General features: G+C 37.4%; 1 pseudogene; it reads left to right on the top strand.

The window, feature by feature from the left end:
• The first annotated feature begins 11,652 nt into the window (after window positions 1-11,652).
• LOC101717782 (polypyrimidine tract-binding protein 1 pseudogene) lies at window positions 11,653-12,917 on the top strand (annotated as a pseudogene).
• The last annotated feature ends 12,046 nt before the right edge of the window (window positions 12,918-24,963 follow it).

Genomic DNA, 24,963 nt, shown 5'->3' on the forward strand with positions numbered 1-24,963 from the left:
TACCAGCTCAATTTGCTGGCCTACATCCCAGTCATCTCTGGAAACACCCCACATACACACCCAGAACTGTGATTTACTAATCTGCTAGGTGTTTCTTAATCCAGTCAAATTGACAAACCATGATTAATGGTGTACTTCTTATCCTTATCTGACTTATTTCATTTTCCCTGTCTCACTACACTGATTACCCCTCCCAGGAATGCATTAACATTTAATCCTTGCCTTGAATTCTGATTGGTAGAGACCCTGGGCTAAGACTCCTTTCATTATTCACTCTACCTGAAGACCTACCTAAACCTCACATTTGGCTCATAATGGCAATTCCAACCTAATCACCTGATGGTACCTTAAACTCATCTTATGGTAAACCAGAGTTACTTACAGTTTTCTGAGTTGGATCACAGATCAGCATCTTTCTGGAAAATGCCTCTTGCATCCAAACTCTTTGGCCAACCTCAACAGTGTCAAGAGTGAAGATGTACAGTAGTCAAATCAGTACTTTACAAACTTTGTGAAAATTATTAAAGTGTTTTAAAGCATCTTTGGGGCTAGCTGGACAGACTCTGTGTCCATGGATTCCATGTCCTGGCCATGGCCACCTGCCATTTCCAAGTGTTTTGTTTCCCCTCAGTGTGGGGCAGCAGAGGCACCAACCTACAAACCTGATATAGATGAGGTCAATGCCCAGGAAGAAAAGGTAAGTCCAGAGGATCAGCAGATCCAGGGAGAAATTATGGACCTAGGCAGCACCACTGGCCCCAAGAGAAGCCACTAAGTATGGGTTTTAGTCTGAAAGTGACTCCTTCATAGCATTCTTGAGGTGAAGAGACCCAAAGCAGTGTCCAACATATTGGCAGACAGTGTTTAATCAGACAACATTTTGGGAAGGGTTAAGACTGAGTGACAGAACAATTCCACTTCAGAATTTCCAGTTACCCTCTCATAATGACTGGGCAAGAGACACAGGAGATAGCTGCAAGAAGCACATGGGCTAAACACAATCCCTATGAGAAATTTAAGCTCAGGACAGGAAGGACACAAGCCTTGTCATCCATCATCAGAAACCAAGCCCAGAGAGTGTGGATTTCAGAGATGGCTGAATCTGAAAGCTCTGGCATTAAGTCCAGCAGTCATCCTCAACCCCCATCCTGCTGCCCACATCCCAGCAGAGACCAGTGGTCTCATTGCTCTCCCCATCTAGCAGTGTGAGCAAAGACATGCCTCAGCTTCCATGATAGCCACAGTCCAGAGTGTATAGATAGAGGGTCTCTGGCACAGTTCAGGGGCGTCTCTCAAACCCACAGGCCATAAAGCTAGGTGGAGAAAACGGTGACTTGCTGCATTCCAAAACTATAGATATTGGAAAAAATTACTGGGTGATTCAAAAACACACAGGAATTTCTTGACTTAAATCTTTTTCTTTCTTTCTTCCTTTCTTTTCCTTCTTTTTTTTGGAGTTTGGAGGGCTTCTCCTTTTTTTACTTGTTTCCAACTTTTTCTTTTTGTTCTTATTTTTCTTTTTCTTTATTTTGCCCTCTGTTTTTTCCTCATTCCTTTACTTCTTTGTTCTTTTCTGTTACTTTTAATTAATACTAATGATTCCTTTTTACTCAATAGGATCAATTATCTTACTTTTCACTCCTTCTCATCTTCTATTGATTCATTTTGCAAATTTTACTTTTCTCATTCTCTGGTGTCCCCCCCCCATCTTTACTATTGTATAACTGTCTTAGTTACTTTTCCCATTGCTAATACAATATACCCGCCACCCAAAATTAAAGGAGGAAAGGTTTATTTCAGCTCAGTTTGTAGAGATTTCAGTCCATAGTTGGCCGGTTCCAAGGCAGGGGCCATTGCAGAGGGGCACCACGGCATAGAAACAGTCCATGGCAATACTGGCAGAAAGCAGTGAAGCACCAAGCAGAAAGCAGAAAGCCTCACTTTCCCTTTTATCTTATCCAGGCTACAAGCCTTGTGGGTGGTGCCACCCACATGCATGTGGACCTTCCCATTATCCACACCCATATCTATATCAAACCAATTTAATTACACACACCCTTAATACAAGTGTTGAAACCCTAATCCAGCATCACACACCTATGAGTGCATGAGATAAAAGCTGTAGCAATAACCATTAAACTCCATGAATCTTTAGAAAGTTATTTAAGTCTATGCTATTACAGTTGAATACTGTTTGGTTTGTCTTAGTTTTTATACTCTAATTATAGATCACCTTTCTATGGGTAAGGGTGGCTCTTAGGGTATGACAATATTCAGTTTGTCTTTGATACCATTCTTGTTGCTGATTTTATTGCTACTGCCAAGGTGGTATAATTGTTACTAGTAATGCTTTTCTCTGTATGCCAATATCTGGATTGCCTTCATGTCATTAGCAATACTAAGGACTATTCCCAGAGAATCAGGTGCAAAGCCAAATACACTGGAGGCTTCCCTCCCAAATAAATGAAGGGGGTTGAATCTTGGGACAGAGAAAAAAGCCTACATTTACCCAAACCCAGAGTGCACCACTAAAAAGCAGACACTAACTAAAAAGGTCTCCATACTACCAACAAAGTCTGCCACTATAATCAAACCACAAACTTCAGCACACACACACAAAAAAAATAGAAACATGAGAAGACAAGGTCACAAAACAACTCCAAAATATCCAAATTTTCCCAATGCTTATCCATGGGGCATCAAGGGGGAAGAAATCAAAAGCCACAGAACTAAACTGTTCAAAAGGATAATAGAGATTTTAAAAACAGAAAAATAAGGTGCTTGGAAAGCTCAAAGATATAAATGAATGCATAACAAAACAAAAGAATCAGGGAGTTTACAGAAGACAATAATAAAAAGCTAGCTGAGCTAAACAAAATAATACAAAACACAAATGACCAGTGTAGCAAAGAGTTTAGAGTCCATGAAAAGGTTCCAAACAGAAATTCATCAAAAATTCCACTGAAAGTATGGGCAGCAGAAGTGAACAATGTGAGGACAGAATATCAGAAATAAAAGACAAGACTGCTGGAGACCAGTTATTCAGAGATATCTTTAAAACAACAAAAGAATGTTAAAAATGATCCAACAGCTGCTAGATGATGCAAAGAAGAATAATCTAATATTAATTGCAAATAATTTACTACTTTTCTTTAACAGCCTTTAAGACTAACTCCTTGGGTTATACTTCTGGAAATTTGAGGATTGTGTGTCCTGGAGTGGTTCTTTTCTGATTGTGGCTATTTGGGTTTCTTTATGCCTCAATTATCTGTAAGTTAAATTTTCTCCCCATATATGAAACACAGTGAAAGCAGTACTAAGAGAGAAGATTGTAGCTGTGAATACCCACATCATAAAAGCAGAGTGAGCCGAAATAAATAACCTGATGATGCACCTCATGGTCCTAGAAAAACAAGAACAATCTAAATCCAAAACAAGAATCTAAATCTAAATCTAAGTACAAGGAAGGAAAATTATAAAGATAAGTGCAAAAATTAATGAAAGTGAGGCTAAAAAACAATACAAAGAATAAAAGAGGTGGCTCTCTGAAAGATAAACACAAGAGACAAACCCTTAGTGAATCTTACCCCCCAAAAGGGAAGAAAAGACCAAATTGATGCAACTGGAAATGAAAAAGTTGAAATCAGTAGACACTGCTGAAATCCAGCAGATATTAGTAACTACTTTGGAAACTTGTATTCCAATGAATTGGAGAATTCAGAAGAAATGAACACATTCCTAGATACATATAAATTATCAAAACTAAACCAAGAAAATGTAAGAACTCTGAATGATCCAATAATAGTAATGAAATCTAGGCAGTGGTTAAAAGCCAAAAATGAACAAGTAAGAGAAGCCCAAGTCCCAGTGAATTCACTGATGAATTCTATGAGAACTTTAGGGAAGATCTAATACCAATATTCCTCAAACCCTTTAATAAAATGAAAGAGGAGTACTCCCAAAGTCATTCCTGGAATATCATTACCCTGATTCCAAAAGCAGACAAGGATCCAACCAAAAAGGAGAACAACAGGCCAATCTCCTTAATGAACACAGACACAAAAATCCTCAAGAAGATACTGGCAAATAGAATGCAACAAATCATAGAGTAGATCATACATCATAACCTGTGTAAGCTTCATCTCAAGGATGCAAGGATGGTTCAACATATGCAAATCAGTAAATGTAATATACCACAAAAACAGAAGAACAAAAAATCACATGATCATCTAACTAAATGCCAAAAAAGCCTTTGACAAAATCTAACATCCATTCATCATAAAAAACCTGAAAAACAGTGGGTATAGAAGGACCTTATCTCAATCTGACCAAAGCCATTTGTGAAATATCTACTACAAACATTGTATTAAATGGAGAAAAACTGAAAGCTTTCCCTCTAAAACAGGAATAAGACAAGGATGTCCACTATCATCATTCCTGTTCCACATAGTACTCAAAACATTAGCCAGAGCAATCAGGCAAGAGAAAGAAATAAAAATGATTTGTATAGGAAAGAGAAAAGCCAAATTATCATTGTTTGCACACAACATGATTCTCTATATAGAAGATCTAAAAATTCCACCAAAAGATCCCTAGAATTAATAATCTAATTCAACAATATGACAGGATACAAAACCAACACACAAAAATCAATAGCATTTCTGTACACCAATAATGAACCCACTGAAAAAAGACATTAGGAAAGCAATACCATTCACAATAGCATAAAGGAAAATTAAATATGTAGGAATTAACTTAACCAAAGAAGTGAAAGACCTCTACAATGAAGACCATAATACTCTGAAAAAAGGAGATTGAAAAAGAGTTCAGAAAATATAAAAATATCCTCTGTTCCTGGATAGGCAGAACCAACATTGTCAAAATGGTCATACTTCCAAAACTGATATACAGATTTAACAACAACAGCAATCCTCACAGAACTAAAGAAAAGAATTCTAAAATTCATATGGAACCAGAAGAGACCCAAAATTCTGAAAGCAATCCTAGGAAACAAGAACAAAGTGGGAGGCAAAATGGAACTCCTGGATTTCAAGTTATAGTACAAAGCTACAGTGACTAAAGGGGCCAGGGATTCAGCTTAGTGGTTCCACCACCTGCCTCGCAAGCACAAGGACCCAAGTTCAATCCCTGGTACCAAAGCTACAGTGATTAAAAAGAAAAAAACCCCCAGCATGTCACTGGCACAAAAACAGACACGTGCATCCGTGGAACACAATAGAGTATGGAGAAACAACCCCAGGGACATTAAGCCGTCTGATCTTTGACAAAGGGATCAAAAACATACACTGAAGGAAAGATATCCTTTTTAATAAATGTTACTGGGAAAACTGGTTATCCCACGCAGATGATTGAATCTAGACCCATATCTCTCATCAGGTACAAACTAAAATCAAAATGTATCAAAGATCTAAATGTTAAAACAGAAATATTTAATCTACTGAAGATAAAATAGGTGAAAGTCTTCAACACATAGTATAGGCAAGGACTTTCTGAACAGGACATCCATTCCACAAGAAATAACACTCAAGAATCAGATTGTACCATATCCAATTTAAAAGCTTCTGCACAGAAAAGGAAACAAACAATAGAGTAAAGAGACAATCTACAGGACAGGAAAAAGATTTTCCAGCCATTCCGTGGACAGGGGACTCATATCCAGAACATATAAGTAACCCAGAATAATTAGGCCCTCCAAACAAAAACTGGGCAACTGAGATGTATAGACACTTCTAAGAATCAGAATTATAAATGGCCAATAAATACATTTTTTAAAAGCTCAACATCGCCGACCATTAGAGAAATGCAAATTAAAACAACACTGAGATTCCATCTTACTCCAGAAGGAATAACTATCACCAAGAAATCAAACAAAAATAAAAGCTGATGAGACTGGGGGTTGGGGGGAGAAGAAATGCTGTTACATTGTCGGTGGGAGTACGCCACGTAGTGCAAACGCTGTGGAAATCACTGGGGAGATTCCTTAAAGAGTGAAAATAAAAATTCCATTCAACTCAGCTATTCCATTTCTAGGCATCTTCCCCAAAGAGTTAAAGACATAATATTATGGTGATACCTGCAAATTTATGTTTATATCAACATAAATAATACTAACTAAATCTTGGAAGTGCCCTAATGTATATGTTCATCAACAGATGAATGTATAAAGAAAATGTAGTGTTTACGTAAAGTGGAGTACTACTCTGCCATAAAGAAGGATAAATTTGAGTCATTTGTAGGAAAATAAATGCACTCTGAAACCATAATGTTAAGTGACATAAATCAGACACACAAGTTTAACTATCACATGATTTTTCTTATGTGAGAAACCCAAATTATAAATAAAAAGGAAAATAAAAGATAATGGGAAATAAGGAGTTAGATCTTTGCAAATGGAAAGGGGACCAAGAGAAAAAAGGATAGGGTAGGAGAGGAGGGAAAGGGGGTGAAAAAGAATTACGATTTGCTGTGTACACGTACCAGCTTCCCGTGAGTGAAGTAAGCACTATGCGCTGCAAACATGTGCTAATGAAAAATTAAAGTACAAAAGAAAAAAAAGCCTCTTTGAGGCCTTATTGTTTAATATTGAAAACTTAGGAAAACAAAAAGCCGTATATGTTCGGGTGAGACTTTATCCTTCCTATTATGGCATTCATACTGAAATACAAGGAAATCAGTACAAACTGAACCGCATTCATTTCTCAGCAAATGCGCTGGATAGATTCTCAGCGAACATTGCTGAGGATAGACAGAAGAACAATATTCAGCCAATTATTCCGTACAGGCCATTTTTCTGGATAGACAGGAAAGAGTAAAGCTATTGCTAACAAGTCAGCTTATGATAGGTGGATTCAGAGAAGAAGTAGAAAAATAACTCACTCTTGTGAACAACTAAAACATGTACCAATAGGGTGTATTCTCAGCAGTAGCATCTTCAATAAAATTAGTAAGTTATAAAAAGCATGCTTAATGAAGTGATTTCAGATGGAATGAAGCACTGCAGGGTAAAGTCACTGAGATAGTTCCACATATGAAACTCTGTGTTGCGTCATTTGTAGTCAAGAGGTTACAGCAATGAAGTAAAAGTCAGAAATATGCCAAGCACTGGAAATGTGAAAAATGTGGTTACTCACCATGAAAACAAGACTTTACATGCAGTAGACTACTTGTCAATACCTTATAAGGGCACAGGAAATGACTACACTTTCTGAATGACACAGAGATCCTTTTGCCTATTTATGACAAGATACATAGAATACTTGTTGCATGTAAAGGTATTATACATTCTCATTACATAAAATGTCATGCTCTAAATTTGCTATTTTTGTAATAAGTGGCAGTCAGATTACGCGGTTTGAAAGATTTTTTTTTTTTGGTACCGGGGATCGAACTCGGGACCTTGCACTTAAGAGGCAGACGCTGGAACCACTGAGCTAAATCCCCGGCCCCTGTTTGAAAGATATTTTCAAAGACATAAACATCTCAAATCACTTTTTAAAATGTGCCATTTCAATGAGTGAGAAAAATAATTGCTTCTGGAAAGAAATATACCACTGGGAGAATTTCAAAAAATGTATGCTTGGAATTTGTTCCATCATTAGATTTGTTCAATTTTGTAGAACTTATTCAACCATAGAATTGAAATAAGGTATGCTACCTGTAACAACTGTGTTATGTGTTCACTCTTTTAGAGTTGAAAATAAATATTTCAAACCAGTTTTTTAATCTTCCACATGTAGAATTTCATTTTGGGAAGATACATAAAATGCAGTACCTTGTGATGACTTAGCACACAGTTAGTAATTGATTGACTGATTGAAAGCAAGGAAAATAGGCATCTATAGGTGAATTTCATCTAATATCTTTACATAAACCAGAGGGTAGAATTGAAAAACCAGCATCACCATGTAATAGACACAACCAATAATGCACATCTTTGATTTGGATATATTTACATATATATATATGTATCTTTTTCATTGTGGCCACTGATGAATCCATATCTAAATGTGTTGTTATGAGGTGGGGACTGAGCAGGGATGAGGTGGGTCATGAGCACTCAGGCTGGAAATATATATCTTCCTCCCTGGCTCCTCCTTTTGCTCACTGCTTCCTGGCCTCCATGATGTGAGCAGCTGTTCTCTGCCAGATCCTTCCCCAATGCTCTTCTGGCCTTGGAACTGGCCAACTATGAAACCATGAGCCTAAATAAGGTTCTTCTCCGTTAAGTTGTGGGTATAAGATACTTTGTCCCAGCAACGAGAAAACGACTAAGACAAAAAACAAATACCCATCATTGAATTAGTGGATAAACAAAATGCGAAATACGTATCTCCAAACAATATTATTCAACCTGAAAGAGGAAGGAAATTCTGAGACATGTAATATAACATGAATGAACCTTGTAGATATTACACTCAGTGAAATAAGATACGGACAGAATCTCAGATATTATATGTTTCCACATATATGAATATCTGAAAGATTCAAGTTCATGGAGAAAGAATGTGATTTCCAAGGCTAGGAAAGAACAAGAAGTTATTATTTCATAGCTATAGAGTTTCTGTTTGAGAATGCACACTTAAAAATGGTTAAAATAACAACTCTTACATTATGTATATTTTGCCATAATCAAAAAAGCACAAGACTAAAATATATGTACATCTGAATAATAGATATCAAGGGCAGATGAAAGAATATCTTTCTTCATCCACAGCACAACACATGTCCAATTAAAATTTGTGGGAGGATGGAAAAGAGGTTAGAATTAAAAATTTAGAGATGAAGACTTTTTTCTTATTTACTTCTTTGAAGGGTACAAATACCGAGCATCCTTGTGAGGAACTAGCAAGATATTTCCTCAAACAAGCAGGTTTTTCTTAACATATACTCTGTCTGCCTTCATCTTCCCCAGTTCTGGCCTCATAATGTTTTCAACTTCACAGCAGCTGCTAAACTTGCAAATGCTAAGTGAAACTTCTGATAACTGACAAGCATGATTCTGAGTAAGTGGTAGGAGAATCTTTGCCACCTTCCCTAAGCTTGTAAAAGGAGCTACATTCCTCTCAGTCTCCCTGGATACTTGTTTATAGAAGAGAAAGGAGGCACACACACATGTTGATATCACTCAGGAGCCACAGTCAGGCTCAGTGAAATCTTTGAATTTGCTAAGCCACCATCCGGAGCCTAATTATGAAGGACAACCCTAAGCACACTCTTTTGGCTTAGTTTTGTTTCCCAAGTTTTTTATTTTCATTGAAATCTTTGGTTTAAATGTGATAAACAGGGATACACATCCCTGGTTTAACAATGAGGCATCCCCCAAGGACACATGTTGAAGGCTTGCTCCCCAGTGCAGCAATGTTCAAAGGTGGCCTAGAAAGGTCCCCTGATCCCAATGTTTCTAACTTCATCAACATCTAACATTAATCCATCCATGAGTTTATAGCTAAAAGGGCTGTTAAGAGGAGGGTCACAGTACAAGGAAGTAGGTCACTGGGGGCATAACCTGGAAGGGGATATTTTGTTCCCATTTCCTTCAGCCTTTTCTCTTTCTGCTTCTTGGTTGCCATAAATGAGCACCTCTCCTTCCCACCCTTCCACCATGATGTTTCCGCCTTGCCACAGGTCTAAAAACAATGGAGCTGGCTGACTATGGAGTGAAACCTCTAAAACCAGGCACCAAAATAAATCTTTCCTGCTTTAAGTTGTTTTTCTTAGGAATCTGATGAAAAAGTGTCTAACACAATGGGATAATTCTTCTAAAAGGCAATGAAATATAAATCCTTGTCATGTTTTCAATTTAAAATATTATTCTATGCCCTGGATGAATGTCAAATCTGGCAGTCTCCTTTTATGAAAGATCACCTGGAAGATAGATCGTATTTAATTTGTTATTATGTCTACAAAGAAAAAGAAATATTAAAAAGCTGCTATTAGAATCTGTGACATTCCAGTGCTTCAACACAACAAAATGTTATCTCATATTTAAAGCAAGAATCCCAGTCTCCAGATATAGAAGTTATAGGAATTCTTCATTAAGGAAAAAAATGTTTTAGCAGTAAATTCTTATATTAATATTAATGATCTTTTTCTTGTAATACTAAGTGTTGAACCCAGGACCTCATGCATGATAGGCAAGTACTCTGTCACTAAGTTACATCCCCAGCCCTGCATTTTTCTCTTTAAAAATTGATATCAGTAACTCTGTTTGCTAGGATACTAAATTTTTAATCATAGGAAGGAAATAAAATGTAATGAGTATAGTTGAGAGAACATTAGCTTTGCCAGTATTTTAAGGTCTCCTTAGAAGTCTCTTCACAGGGGTAAGGGCTATGTTGCTTTGCTGATTTCTATATCCCCAAAACTTTTCAACAATGTCTGGCACATAGTATTTCATAAATATTTTTTGCATGGATAAATAAAACCACAAAGTTACATATCTATTAAATATATTTCAAAGGAAAATAATAAGTCATACAATTGGTTGTTGATGAACCCAGGCTCTGCATCTCTAGAATGACTTGCTTGGTATATGGTTGGTCAGTGGCAGAGTTAAACTTGAACTAGTCTCTTCATTTTATTCATTTGAAATTTGTGCTACAATGGCTTAAGCTCATGTACAAGACTAGAGTGAGGATTATCCTCTACATATTCTTACCCTAACTTTTCCCTAGCAATATCTCAAAAGCTGTTCTAGGAAATAGTAAAATTAAAGATGAGCACTCAACTTTATTTACCCAGTAGGAAGAAAGGAAGAGGGCAAAACTCAAATGCAGTAGAAGCAGATTTTTGAAAGAGGACAAAAAGAAGAAGCATAGAAGAAGAATCATCCCCATATTATCTGAGGAATTTCCCTGATTTTCACAATTTGCTCTACTACCTCTGAATCAATGTTTTTCTGGGGTCATATTTTAGTTCCAACTTCCAATACCAAAGAACTGAAATAAATCCTAAATGTCAACAAAAACCTAATTTTTTTCTACACCCAACATATATCATAATATTGAGCTTAGAACAGATGCACTGCTAAGTACCAAACCAGTAGTAATATTCCATACACAGAAGTAATATTTCATGGGTTCTAAATATGCAAATTTAACCAATCTCAAATAAATATTCAGGAAGCTGGTTGTGACCATTAAGTGTGACATCAACTTGCTTGGAATAAGAAACACCTAACAAATTAGTAAAGCACAGCTCTGGGTGTGCCTGTGGGCCATTTCCAGAGATGTTTGTCAGCAGCAGTGAACCTGAACCCATAGCTACAGTATTTCCCAGTTGAGTCATGAAGATAAGCACAGGGTTCTGAGACAGGAATGCATTTCCTTCTTCTTTTACTGTCCTAATTATTTAGTCCTCACAATTTTTATTGATATAAAGGGGCTTTAAGTGAAAATGAGTTCTTTCCAGAGAAACATTGTATTGCATGCTCAATATAAAATGAAGCACTCTTCTCCCAAAATCTACTCCATAAATGTTTGCTGATATTTTCCTTATCTGGAATAGATGGCTCTTACTCTCTTTTATAGCAGAGACATATACTGGCAAAATGTTTGCAAATTCTATTCCTTAAGAATTATAAAGAGATTTCAGAGCCTCCATTCCATCCCCCAGGGATCTGCTCTGCATGAAATGGCCAGCATCATCCTAGACACAGCAGATAGTACAAAGCAGGGATCTGACAAGCTCTTCTCTATGTGTGTTACCTGCAAGCTCTTTATCATGAGCAGCAACTTGGCCTCCACAGCAAATGGAAATGACAGCAAGTTCAAAGGTGACAACAGGAAAGGAGGCTGAGTGACCCACATCTGAAAGCTGTCTGGTGAGGCACCAAAGGCGAGATGATGTCCCTGGAGCTGCCCTTTGGAAAGGTCACCAACCTCCTGGTGCTGACAGGAGGAACCAGGGAAGAACCAGACCTTCATTGAGATGAACACAAAGGAGGTGGCCAAAACCACAGTGAACTAGTACACCTTGGTGACACCTGTGAGGCAGGGCCAGTCCATTTACAACCAGGTCTGGGAACTCAGTCCTGCCGGTCAACAACCACAATCCAAAGGGAGTCACTGTTTGGGAGTCAACACAAAGCCTCTTTATTCTTTTAAGCATTGCAACAATGTGCAATGGGTGAAGATTTTGTTCAACAAGGAAAAGCCACTGGTGCAGATGGCGGATGGGAGCCAGGCTCAGCTGGCCATGAGTCTCTGAAACAGCACAAGCTGCATGGGAAGACAATCTGCATCATGCTGTCCAAGCACCAGAATGTGTAGCTGCTGAGAGAGGGCCAGGAGGACCAGGGCCTCACCAAAGACTACGGCAACTCATCCTTGGACTGCTTCAAGAAGTACAGCTCTAAGAACTTCCAGAACATCTTCCCACCCTCTGCCATGCTCCACCTCCCCAACATCCCACCCTCAATACTGGAACTCAAGAGCCTCTTCCTGAGCAATGGGGGTATGGTGAAGGGTTTTAAGTCCTTTCAAGAAGAACTCCAAAATGGCACTGATCCAGATGGCCTCAGTGGGGGAAGCCATGCAGGCCCTCATCGACCTGCACAACCATGACCTGAGCAAGAACCACCACCTGTGGGTGTCCTTCAAGTCCACCATCTAGGGTGGGCCTGTGGCCTGTAATCCTGGTGCCAACTTCTGTCATTCCAGAAAAAAGCCCCTTTAAAAAGCAGTGGAAGTGACCTTAACAGACCAGAGATCTTATTTTTTAAAAAGAGAAATTAGTTTATCTTTTAGACATAATAAATCTAGTTCATGTTTCTGACTTTGCAGTGATGGTGACAGCGCAGGCTCCCAGGGAGGGTTCTCCACTGCCCCCAGCCTGAGCATGACGTGGGTGGGGACCCCAGGCCACAGCCGGCTTTCTAGTGCCTTAACCTGCCTAGCTCATGGCCACACCTCCCACAGGTGAAGTACAGCCTCCAAATCCCTCCCACAAGATCATGTGCCCAGTGCTGGATGGGAACTGTGCAGGCCAGGGACAGCTGGCCTCCTATTCTGTTTAATCAAGTGATGGAACAAGTGATTCTTCTGTCCCCAGGCCTCCAGGTGCCCCTCTCCTCCCAGCCAGGCCCAGAAGCCACCTCCAAGGTCTGAGCTTTGGAGCTCTCCTTGCAATATCTGTGTCATACTCACTGTGGCTGCAGACACTGTGCCAAGCAATATCCAGTTGACCAAATATTCTAATCTTTTTTCATTTATATACAATAGTTTTAAGCAGTTTTTATAGCAAGATGATACAATGGTATGAGCTTTTCCTCATATTACATTGTATGCTGTACTTTTATTTTATTCCTTGTAATTAATGAAGTCACAGGCAGGAACTGGTATCCAGATCTGGTGACACCTGGAGCTCAGGAGCCTTGGGCCAGGAGACTGTTCTCCTTGCCCAGCAGGAGCTGGTGCCTACCTTTCTCCACCTGCCATTGCCTTATCCATCTCCTCTTCAGCACAGGCTGTTTTGGGTGTTTCCTTTTCTTTCAAATTTCAGACCAGAGTTTTATTTCTGTCAGTTGACTGCCTCTCTTGCTGGTACCCAGGCTGTTGGACCAGCATCCACCCCACTATAATCTCGCACTGCCCTCTGGGCTGCCCCATCAGAGGGCAGGGTTAGAACAGTATCAAACCCAGTCTGTTTCATTGCAATTTGTCTGTATTTTCCCTGAATCAGGAATTATTTCATAATGCTGGGGTCAACTTTCTAAAACTTTCTAATTTTGATGGAATAAAATTTTTGACAAATTTAACCCCATTAACTCTACTTATTTTTATTGAAATATATTTGATAAAATACTTAAAATACAAGTTGTTTTTTGTCAAATCTCCCATATTGACACACCAGGTCCCCTCCAGTCTATCTTCCTTGTGCCATATCATTTTTCTGTGTGTGCCATATTAGAAAAAAGACTGAGAAATAATAATATACCAAAAAAAGAGAGAGCTAAGACTAGATCCTTGTGGAATACCTACATTGCAGGAGAGGATCACCAAGGAAGAGACAGAGAGCAGGTACCTGACATTTGGAGATTTGTATAAAGTAGAAAATTCCCCCAAAGACAGTAGGTTTAGATGCCAGGCTGCCATAAGAGATGATAATTGTTTATAATAGGTCAACAATGCCAGATGCCAATAAAAAGTGAAGTAGAGATTGAAAAGTACCCACTAGATTTGGTAATTAAAAACCAGAAGAAATGCCAGCAAGGTCAGTCCCAGTGTACAGACAGGGAAAAGCTACAAAGCCAGGCAGTGAGACATGAACAGGACAGGAAGTACATGCACATAGAATAAGCTCCTCTTTATAAAGGGTCTTATAGATCATAATAAGAGAAAACAGTGAAGGGGAGAGGGAGGCCTTTTATGGGGCTTGTTTTGCCTTAAAGATAAACAGCCCAGAAGGAGAGTTTAAAGATTCAGATTTTGCTAATTGCTGATGAAGGTATATACTATAAAATTTTTAACGAATCTGAAGGGGGCTGATTATGGAGCCCAGGTAAAAGAACTGATGTTAGATGTCTTCTGGCTAAGAAGAAAGGAGGAAAGGGTGCACCAAACAATTCTATCAATCAGAAATCCAGAAGTTGAAGTGGCTCTGTCTGGGAGATGTCTTTTCTGTTTTCCTGGGATAAAGACTGAGACATATTTGAAATGAAATGAAAAAAGGTATTGAATTTGTCAATTGGAAGGTCACTCGTGACCTTTACAAGGGCAGTTTTGGTGCTTTTTTTAGCAAATAGATATTTATCTTCCTGGTGACTGGAGAACTAGACTAGACAAAAGACCTGAATCCTAGATTCAGCTCTTCACCAAATTAGTTCTTTATAATGAATGTACCATTTGGAGCACCTATTTCTAAAAAAAAAATACGTTGGATAAAATGATGGATTAGGTCATATTCAACACTTATTTTTTTAATCATGGCACAAGACTGACCATGGTATGAAATATTCACATCCTATAAAAGCAGCAAGACCCTAACAAATATTATGGTCACCAAAAGTAAACAATTCCTAGTTTAAAAGCAATCCTAGGGCACTCTTTCCTGAGTCAATGTCAGCTGGCAGAGAAAAGCACTGAAATTAAATATTTCAAGAGGAAAAAATGTGACTGATTTTTATATGATTATTAAAAATTTCTCCATGTCAAAGTTAGTTTGAAAATAAGACTTTTGTCCATTTGAAAAGTTATTTCAGGCAAAGGAGCAGAGGCCCACAGTGGTGAGCAACTGAACCTTTCAGGCTGCCAAACCATGTATGGCCTCAGCCCACAGAAGCAGAGCCCCACCCAGCACTGAGGAGGTGAACCATGCAGGAACCAGCATCACCCCCCCACACCTTGAAATGAGAAGACACATAAACAAGTCTCAAAAACAGACTTCCACATCACCTAAAGCAACGCCAAAGGGAAATGAGATGGAACAATCGGATACTCAACCACCTTGATTTCCTGAAATGGCAACAAAAGAGGATTTGGAAAAAAATGAAATCGGAAATAATTTCTCACATAACAGCAGAAATTGTGCCCATAGTGCAAGACATGATTAATAAATCTAGAGAGGACACAGATTTTAAAAAATGGAGGATCTGAGGAACATGATGGAATCTCAACTTAGGAAACAAATGGAATCCATAAAACAGATGCAAACAGATTTCCAGATTAAAAACTCTATTGAAAGTTTACACAGCAGAATGAAACAATGTAAGGAAAGAATTTCAGATATAGAAGATAAGATTGCAAATAGTGACCAGGAAAAGAAAAATTTCTTTAAAATAGTAAAGGAACATGAGAAATCAATCCAGCAGCTGCTAGACAATGAAAAGGAGAATAACATAAGACTGATTGGAATCAATGAAGAAAAAAGAGAGAGTACAGATGACATTAAAAAAAACTGTTCACAGAAGTGATGGCAGAAAACTTCCTAAGCACGGGGAAAGAACTTGACATACAGATAAGTGAGGCATGTAGGACTCCAACTAGCCTTGACCAAAAAAAAATTTACACATAGGCATATAATAGCTAAGATTCCAGAAACCCAACAGAAGAACAAAATTCTACAAGCAGTTAGAAAAAAGAAATAAATCACATACAAAGGAAAGCCCACCAGAGTCACAGCAGATTTCTCAATGCAAACCCTCAAGGCAAGAAGAGCTTGGAGTGACCTATTTCAAGCTCTAAAGGAAAACAGCCTCCAACCCAGATTGATATACCCTGCAAAACTATCTTTCAAAATTGATGAAGAAATAAGATACTTTCATGACAAAGAGCACCTTAGGAACTTCATGAATCCCAAACCAGCACTCCAAAAAATTTTAGACAATATCCTAGGAAAAGACAATGAGGATCACAACCCTAGGAAGGACAGCAGAATGAATCCATTGGGTGCAACAAGAAATTAAAAGCAAAGGGGGAGGATCCAACAAAAAGAAAAAGTCATGACACTGATAAGTCAATACGTATCAGTTATGACCATCAATGTTAGTGATCTCAATTTACCATTCAAAAGAAAAGAAACACACTTAATTCAAAAACTCATAGACTGAAAGATAAAGGGTGGAAAACAATACTCCACATGACAGGAACCTGAGAAAAAGCAGGAGTAGCTATCCTCTTTATAGATCAAGTGGATCTCAAACCAAAATCTGAAACACTTCTGGTCCCAAGAATTTCAGATAAGAGATAGTCAACTTGTATGTACAAATCTAGTGTGAATATCTGTTTTCATTCCTCTGAAGTAAAATTTAAGAACAGAACTGTTGGTTCTTAACAGTAATACAAGTAATTTCTATATTTTTTTCCAAAATGGTTTTATCATTTTACATTCACATTACCAGTATTCGGAAGTTCTAACTGGTCCACACCTAAGCTGACATGTGTTCTTTTAAAACTTTTAACTTCATTTCCCAAATGAGTGCATAATACGATGTTTTTACTGTACTGATTAGTATTTTTCTGATTCTAGTGTTGTACACATTTCCTTGTGCTGTACTGGCTGTTTATCATCTTCTTGTGATTACTTTTCAATTGGGTTGTCTATTAATGAGCTGTAAGAGTTCTTTACATATTCTGGCCATAGGTTATATGCATTATAAATACGGTCTGTTTAAGGACTACTTTTCATTTTCTTAACAATGTCATTTAAAGTTCTAAATTTTGATGGAATCTCATTTATCAATTTTTTTCTTTTATACATCATTTTTTTTGTATCCTAGGAAATTCTTGCCTACCCTAAATTTATGAACATGTTCCCTTACAATTTCTTCTTAAAGTTTTATAGTTTTAGTTTTTCATATTTAGGTTCAGAGATCCTTTCAAGTTATCTTTATGTATGGAAATAAAAGGTTGAGGTTAATTTTTTATATACAGATAACAGGTGTTCTAGTACCATTTGCTGAAAACACTATCTTTTCCTCTGCTCTTGAGTTGAGTTTGTGTTCTATAAAATGTTAATGTTAAGTAATCTTTCAAAACTCAGTGGACCACATATGTGTGGTTCTATTTCCAGATTTTCTGTTTTATTCCAATGATCTATATGTCTTTGCTTATGCCAACACTGCTTTGATTACTATAGCTTTAGAGGAAGTCTTAAAATTAGGTAATAAGGGCCAGGATTTAGTTCAGTGGTTCTGCTACCTGCCTCATAGTACAAGGTCCTGAGTTCGATCCCTGGTAGCAAAAAAAAAAAAATTAGATAATAAATTTCTTCCAACAATGATTTTTTTTCTTTTTACTTTTCTAGGTCCTTTGTACTCCTACATAACTTTTAAATTTCAATATCCAATTCTTTATTTATAGCAAGTATACATAGACCTGAATTTTTATGTACACCTTGCGTTTTCTAATCCTGCTAAATTCAAATACAGGTTCTAGGGGCTCCTAAAGATTTCTGGGTATTTTCTCTGTAGAAGATCATTTCATCTACATATATTTTACTTCTACCTTGCCAATCCTATGGTAATTGTTTCTTTTTATTGCCAGAATATTTTGGTTTGGGCCTATGTTTCAAAGTTTAATGGACAGATGAAGAGTAAGCATATCTGCCCTTGTACCCCACTTTAGGGAGAAAGCATTGGATCTTTTTCATTCATAGAAGGAGTTTCTGCTGAAGTATGGAATACATGTCTTATCCATTGAGAAGGTTCTGTTCTACTTCTAGTCTCCTGATAGCTTTTACCATGAACAGCTACAGAATTTAGTTCAATATTTTTCTGCAACTTCTGACAGGATCATATGGATTTTTCCTTTCCTCTGTTAAAATAATGACTTATAGGGGTGGATCTTCCCATGCTGAACCAACACTGCCATCCCTATAATAAAACCACTTTCTACCTACTGCCAGATCTGACTTCTATTAGCTTGTCTTGTTAAACAAATTTTTAATCTATGTTCATACTTTTTCTTCTATTATCTGTATCCAGTTTTAGTATTAGCACAATATTGATTTCCTAAAATGAGGGGAGAAGTGTTCCTCCTTTTTTTGCTTTAAATGTTTGATATAATTCATCAGTTGAAATGTATATGAGCCTGTTGTTGTCATATGGGTAGGTTTTCAAGTTAGAAATATACCTTCTTTAATAAGTGCTATTCAAATTTCATATTTCCTCCAGAGTCAGTTTCATTAATTTGTCTTCCAAGGTACTTCTTAGAAATTGTCAAATTTATTTCAAAAAAGATTTTTGTAATATGCTTTCTATATCCCTTTAAATTCTGTAAAATTTGTGATAATGTCCTCTAAATTTTGATATTGTAATTTTAAAATGTATAATTGATGTTGTGTAATAGGAAGAAAAGGTCTAAAGGAGCAGGGAAAGTGGGAGGGGTAGGGGACAGGACAGAAGGGAAAAGAAAAAAATATGAGAAAAGGAAAAAATGGAAACAAAGCCTTGCAAATAGAGAAGGGTGGAGGGGGTGAAAGGAAAGCAGGGGAAGGGGAAAAAGATAAGAACCAAGATACACCATGTAAAGGTACAAGATCCCAATGATGAATGTGACTGTATTGTATATCTAAAATGTATCAATAAACTTAATGGAAAAAAAAGAAGCAAGATCCAATAATACGATGCGAACAAGAAACATACTTAATTCAAAAAGAAACTCATAGACTGAAAGTTAAATGGTGGAAAACAATACTCCATGTGACAGGAACCAAAAAAAAGCAGGAATAGCTATCCTCTTTGCAGATCAAGTGGATTTCAAACCAACACTGATTAAGAGTGAGAAACAAGGGCCGGTGATTTAGCTCAGTGGTTTGGCTGTCTGCTGTGCAAGCACAAGGACCCAAGTTCAATTCCCGGTACCAAAAAACAAAAAAGAGTGACAAACAAAGACATCACATCCTTGGAAAGGGAACAATAGAAGAGGAAGAGATGACAATCATAAATATCTATGCACCAAACATTAGTGCATCCAACTATATAAAACAAATACGAACAGACATGAAAAATCAAATAAGCACTAATGCAATAGTAATGGGGGACCTCCATACCCCACTGTCACAAAGAAATAGATCAACTAGACAAAAATTAAGCAATGAAATATTAGAACACAATCAAACCCTTGAACAAATGGACTGAACAGATGTTTACAGAGTGTTCCAACCCACAAAATCAGAATACACATTCTTTTCAGCTGCACACATATCGTTCTCCAAAATAGACCACATATTTGCTCATAGAACATGTTTAAGTAAGTGCAAAGGAATTGAAGTTATCCCCTGTATATTATCACACCATAGTGTGATGCAGTTGGAGAACAATAGCAAAAGAAACCACAAGAATTTCATAAACAGCTGGAAATTGAACAACACACTTCTGAATAACCAATGGGTCACAGAGGAAATTAAAGAAAAAGTCAGACAATTCCTACAATTAAATGACAATGACAATACAACATATCGGAATCTATGGGACACACTGAAAGCAGTCTTATGAGGGAAATTCATACCACTGAATACTCATATTAGGAAAACAGACCGAGCCCAATTAAACAACCTGATGCTGAACCTCAAGCCTCTAGAAAATGAAGATCAGGACAAACCCAAAGCTCATACAAGGGAGGAAATTATAAAGATCAGAGCAGAAATCAATGAGATGGAGACTAAGAGAATGATACAAAAAAATCAATGAAACCAAGAGTAGGTACTTCGAAAAAATAAATCAAATTGTCAAACCCTTAGCCAACCTTATCAGAAAAAGGGGAAAAATGGCCAAATCCATGCAATTAGGATTCAAAAGGATGAAATTACAAGGGACCATTGGGGATTTAGCTCAGTAGTTCTGCTGCCTGCCTTGAAAGTGCAAGGTCCCGAGTTTGATCCCTGGTACAAAAAAAAAACAAATTAAAAAAAATTAAAAGGGACCCAGCAGAAATCCAGAGGATCATCAATACCTACTTCCAGAACCCATATGCCAATAAGGTGGAAAACTCGGAAGAAACTGACAGATTCCTAGATATGCATGAATTATCGAAGTTGAAGGAAGAAGACCTAAAAATTCCAAACAACCTAATATCAATCAAAGAAATTGAAAATGTAATTAAAAACTTAGCAACTAAGAAAAGCCCAGGTCCTGATGGCTTCACTGCTGAATTCTACAAGACACTTAGAGAGGAATTACTCCCACTACTGTTTAAAGTCTTCAATGAAATTGAAAGGGAAGCAATACTCCCAAATTCATTCCTGGAACCAAGCATCACCTTGATTCCCAAAGCAGAGGAAGACCCATCCGAAAAGGAGAACTATAGGCCAATCTCACTAATGAACATAGATGCAAAAATCCTTAATAAGATACTGGCAAACAGAATGCACAAGATCATCAAGAAGATCATACACCCTGATCAAGTGGGATTCATCCCAGGGATGCAGGGATGGTTCAATATATGAAAATCAATCAAGGTAATACACTATATCAATAGAGCCAAGGACAAAAACCATATGGTCATCTCAATAGATGCAGAAAAAGTATTTGACAAAATCCAACACCCATTTATGATAAAAACCCTAAAAAAAAAAAAGGAATAGATGGTCTCTACCTCAGTCTGATAAAAGCCAATGATGAAAAACCAACAGCAAATATCATACTAAATGGTCAAAAACTGAAATCCTTCACACTAAAATCAGGAACAAGACAAGGATGTCCACTATCACAACTCCTGTTCAATATAGTTTGGAAACATTAGCCATGGCAATTAGACAAGAGAAAGAAATAAAGGGAATAAAATAGGAAATGAAGAAGTCAAATTGTCATTACTTGCATATGACATGATACTGTACATAGAAGACTCCAAGAACTCCACCAAAAGTCTTCTAGACTTAATAACCAAATTCAGTAAAGTAGCTAGATAAAGTGTCAACACACAAAAATCAATAGCTTTCCTCTACACGGACAATAGACTCACTGAGACAGAAATAGGACAAACAATTCCTTTCACAATAGCATCCCAAAAACTGAAATACCTAGGAATCAACCTAACAAAAGAAATCAAAGACCTCTTCTCTGAAAACTATAGCACTCTGAAAAGAGAGATTGAAGATGATATCAGAAAATGGAAAGACATCCCTTGCCCCCAGGTAGGAAGGATCAACATAATGCAAATGGTTATACTTCTAAAACTGCTATATAGATTCAATGAAATCCCAATTGAAATTCCAGCAGCATTCTTCGCTGACCTTGAGAAAACAATCCAAAGATTCATTTAGAACAAAAAGAGACCTAGAATACCAAAAGCAATTCTAGGTAACAGAGACAAGGCAGATGGTATTACAACCCCCAATGTGAAAATATACTACAAAGTTACTGTGATAAAAACAGCATGGTACTGGAAAAGAAACAGACCTGAGGACCAGTGGAACAGATTAGAAGATGCAGAAACAGCTCTACACACACTCAGCCATCTCTTCTTCGACAAAGGAGCCAACACCATGACTTGAGGGAAAATAACTTCTTTAATAAGTGCTGCTGGAAAAATTGAGTTTCATCTTGCCAGATTAAAACTAGACCTATATCTCTCACCATGCACTAAACTAAAATCAAAATGGATTAAAGATCTAAATATTAAAATAGAAACACTAAACCAGCTGGAAGAAAGATTAGGTAAAACTCTTGAAGACATGGGTGTAGGAAAAGATTTTAAGAACAAAACCTCAGTTGCCCATGAACTAGCACAAACAATCAACAAGTGGGATCTCTTCTTATTAAAAAGCTTCTGCACAGCAAGAGAGACCACCAACAGTGTGAAGAGTCAACCCACACTGTGGGAAAAAATTTTCACCTGCTGTTCCTCAGACAAAGGTCTACTATCTAGAATCTATAAAGGACTTTAAAAATCAGACCTCCCACATTTAAAGACCCAATCAAAAAATGGGCAGCTGAAACGAACAGACATTTCTCAGAAAAAGAAGTAGAAATAGCAAATAAACATATGAGAAAGTGTTAAACATTACTGGTCATTTGAGAGGTGCAAATGAAAACAACACTGAGATTCTACCTCACCCCAGAAAGAATGGCTGCTATCATGAAATCAACCAATAACAAATGCTGGCATGGCTGTGGGGAAAGAAGAACCCTGCTCCACTGCTGGTGGGAGTATAGACTGATGCAACCACTGGGGAAATCAGTATGGAGATACCTCAAAGAACTTGGACTGGAACTGGCCAGGGATTTAGCTCAGGAGTTCTGTTGCCTTCCTCACAAGCGCAAGGACCCAAGTTCGATCCCTGGTATCAAAAAAAACAAAAACAAACCAAGAAAAGAACTAGGACTGGAAGTCCCATTTGACCCAGCTATTCCCCTGCTGGGTATCTTCCCCAAAGAATTAAAAGAAGCATACCACAGTGAGGTATGTGCACCCATGTTCATAGCAGCACAATTTGTAATAGCTAAAACTTGGAAGCAGCCCAATTGCCCATCAACCAGAGACTGGATAATGAAAATGTGTTTTTTTATAAAATGGAGCACTACTCAGCCATAAAAAATGAGAAATCAGAGACATTTATAACTAAATGGTTGCACATTGAGCTCATAGTCTTAAGTGAAATAAATAGGACACACGTGTAAATACTGAATAGTTTCTCTGGTGTGAAAAAATAAAAGTGCAAATAAGGACTAAAAGATACAATAGATAATGTGAAATAGGAAAAGAGGCAAAGGGGAAGGGGAAATGGGAGGAGTAGGGGAAAGGAAAGAAGGAAACGGAATCAATATAAGAAAATGTAAAAATGAAAACAAAGTCTTTGTAAATAGGGAGGGATGGAGGGGTTGAAGGGAGGGCAAGGGAATGGAGAAAAAATAAGAACCAAAAGGATTATGCAAATTTGCAATCAATAAATAAATAAAAAGAAAGAAAAGTTATTTCTTAGTATGAGAAATGGCAGAAAAAACTGAGCCAAAAATTTAATGAATTTTAGATTCATTATGAATTCTGTGAGTATACTGTGAGTCAGTCCCTTCAGATATTTAGCACAGCACACTTGAAGGAAAGTTATGATTATACATGTTATCTTTTTTAAGACAAACCACTCTCTGCCAACTCTTAAGTCAAAGAAATAGAAAATATAAACACACATAATGAAGACTGCAGACATTTGATATTTTAAAAAATTAATTATTTTGCCTGACGCATCTTCCTGTCAACATCTTTATTATACTGTATTCTTTTGTTCTATTGAGAATTTCTAGCTTTCTGTTTGTACAATGACTTTACATCTCCCACTCCAATGCTTAGAAAACTGACAAGCGTCCTCCTAGACTCTACAATGATATGGTGTGAGCAGGGGGACATTTCTATTGCTTTCATCTCCATAGAAAATGCTGCCATGATTAATTTATTCAGTTCCAAGTCTTCAGTATCTTTCCTCTCTTTTTGAATAGACTGATTTCCCAAAAGAGATCCTTAGCTCTGATTAGATTGAACATGCTACCAAAACTAAAAAGATTCTGTTAGGAGTGTGGATTAGTTCCAGACATTTTCATTGCAATGCATCATTATCAATTGTTTGTGATCACTTACTTCCCTCATTATCAAAGCTCTTTTTATCTAACTTCTCTAACTGTCCTCTAATGGGATGGAGTTGCTTCCTTAGCTGGGGAGCCAATTGATTGTGAAACGTAGAGTTCAAAAGACTTAGCTACAAGCTCTGTTCTGCTACCTGTTGCTGTGCAGCATTTAGCAATGTCTTAATCAGAAGCTGAATGTATTTTTCTATTTAAAAAAAAATTTATCAACTTTGCCTGGTCTACAAAGGATGTGGGTTTGATATGAAGAAGCAAGGAAAATAATAACATGGGAGCACTTTGCAAGCCAAACTGACTTGCTGTGTGAAGGAAGACAAAGCTAAGTAACCCCAAAACCATCTTCACAAAGCACACAAGCCCTCCCTTCTGATCTAGTACTCCATGCATCAAAGAACCTTGACCTTGCTTATTCTGCCTGGGTCAGAAAATGTCCTTCTGGAGTGAAAGGAGACAGCACTAGTGGGGCTTCCTGCAAGCTTGCCTTCACATCTGGTTGTCTCTGACTTGCTTGTAGGCAAGTCAGATTTTGTGTGTGTGTGTGCAGGGTCCTTTTAAATCACTAATCTGGGGCCTCATTTTTCTGAATTACAAAGGTCAAAAATAATTGTTTTAAACAGATTTTTATCATATACATAACAAAACAGATGCTGTTCAACAAGAAAGCATTGGATAACTCCTGTTTAATAAGGAATCATCAACTCAAACAAAAATACGACATTTTACGTGGCTTATATATAAAGTGGAATATGTTCAACCATAAAAAGGATTTAATCCTGACATTTATAACAACATGGATAAAACTGGAAATCATTATGTTAAATGAAGTAAGCCAGGCACAGAAAGGCAAGTACCACATGATCTCATTTAAGATGTGGAATCCTGAAAACTTGATCTTATAGAAGTTGTGACTGGGAAGGGTAAGGTGGAGA

Source organism: Heterocephalus glaber, unplaced genomic scaffold (assembly GCF_053883595.1).
Source record: "Heterocephalus glaber isolate CG9 unplaced genomic scaffold, H.glaber_assembly_v1.0 deba00001720, whole genome shotgun sequence".
Taxonomy (NCBI): Eukaryota; Metazoa; Chordata; class Mammalia; order Rodentia; family Bathyergidae; genus Heterocephalus; species Heterocephalus glaber.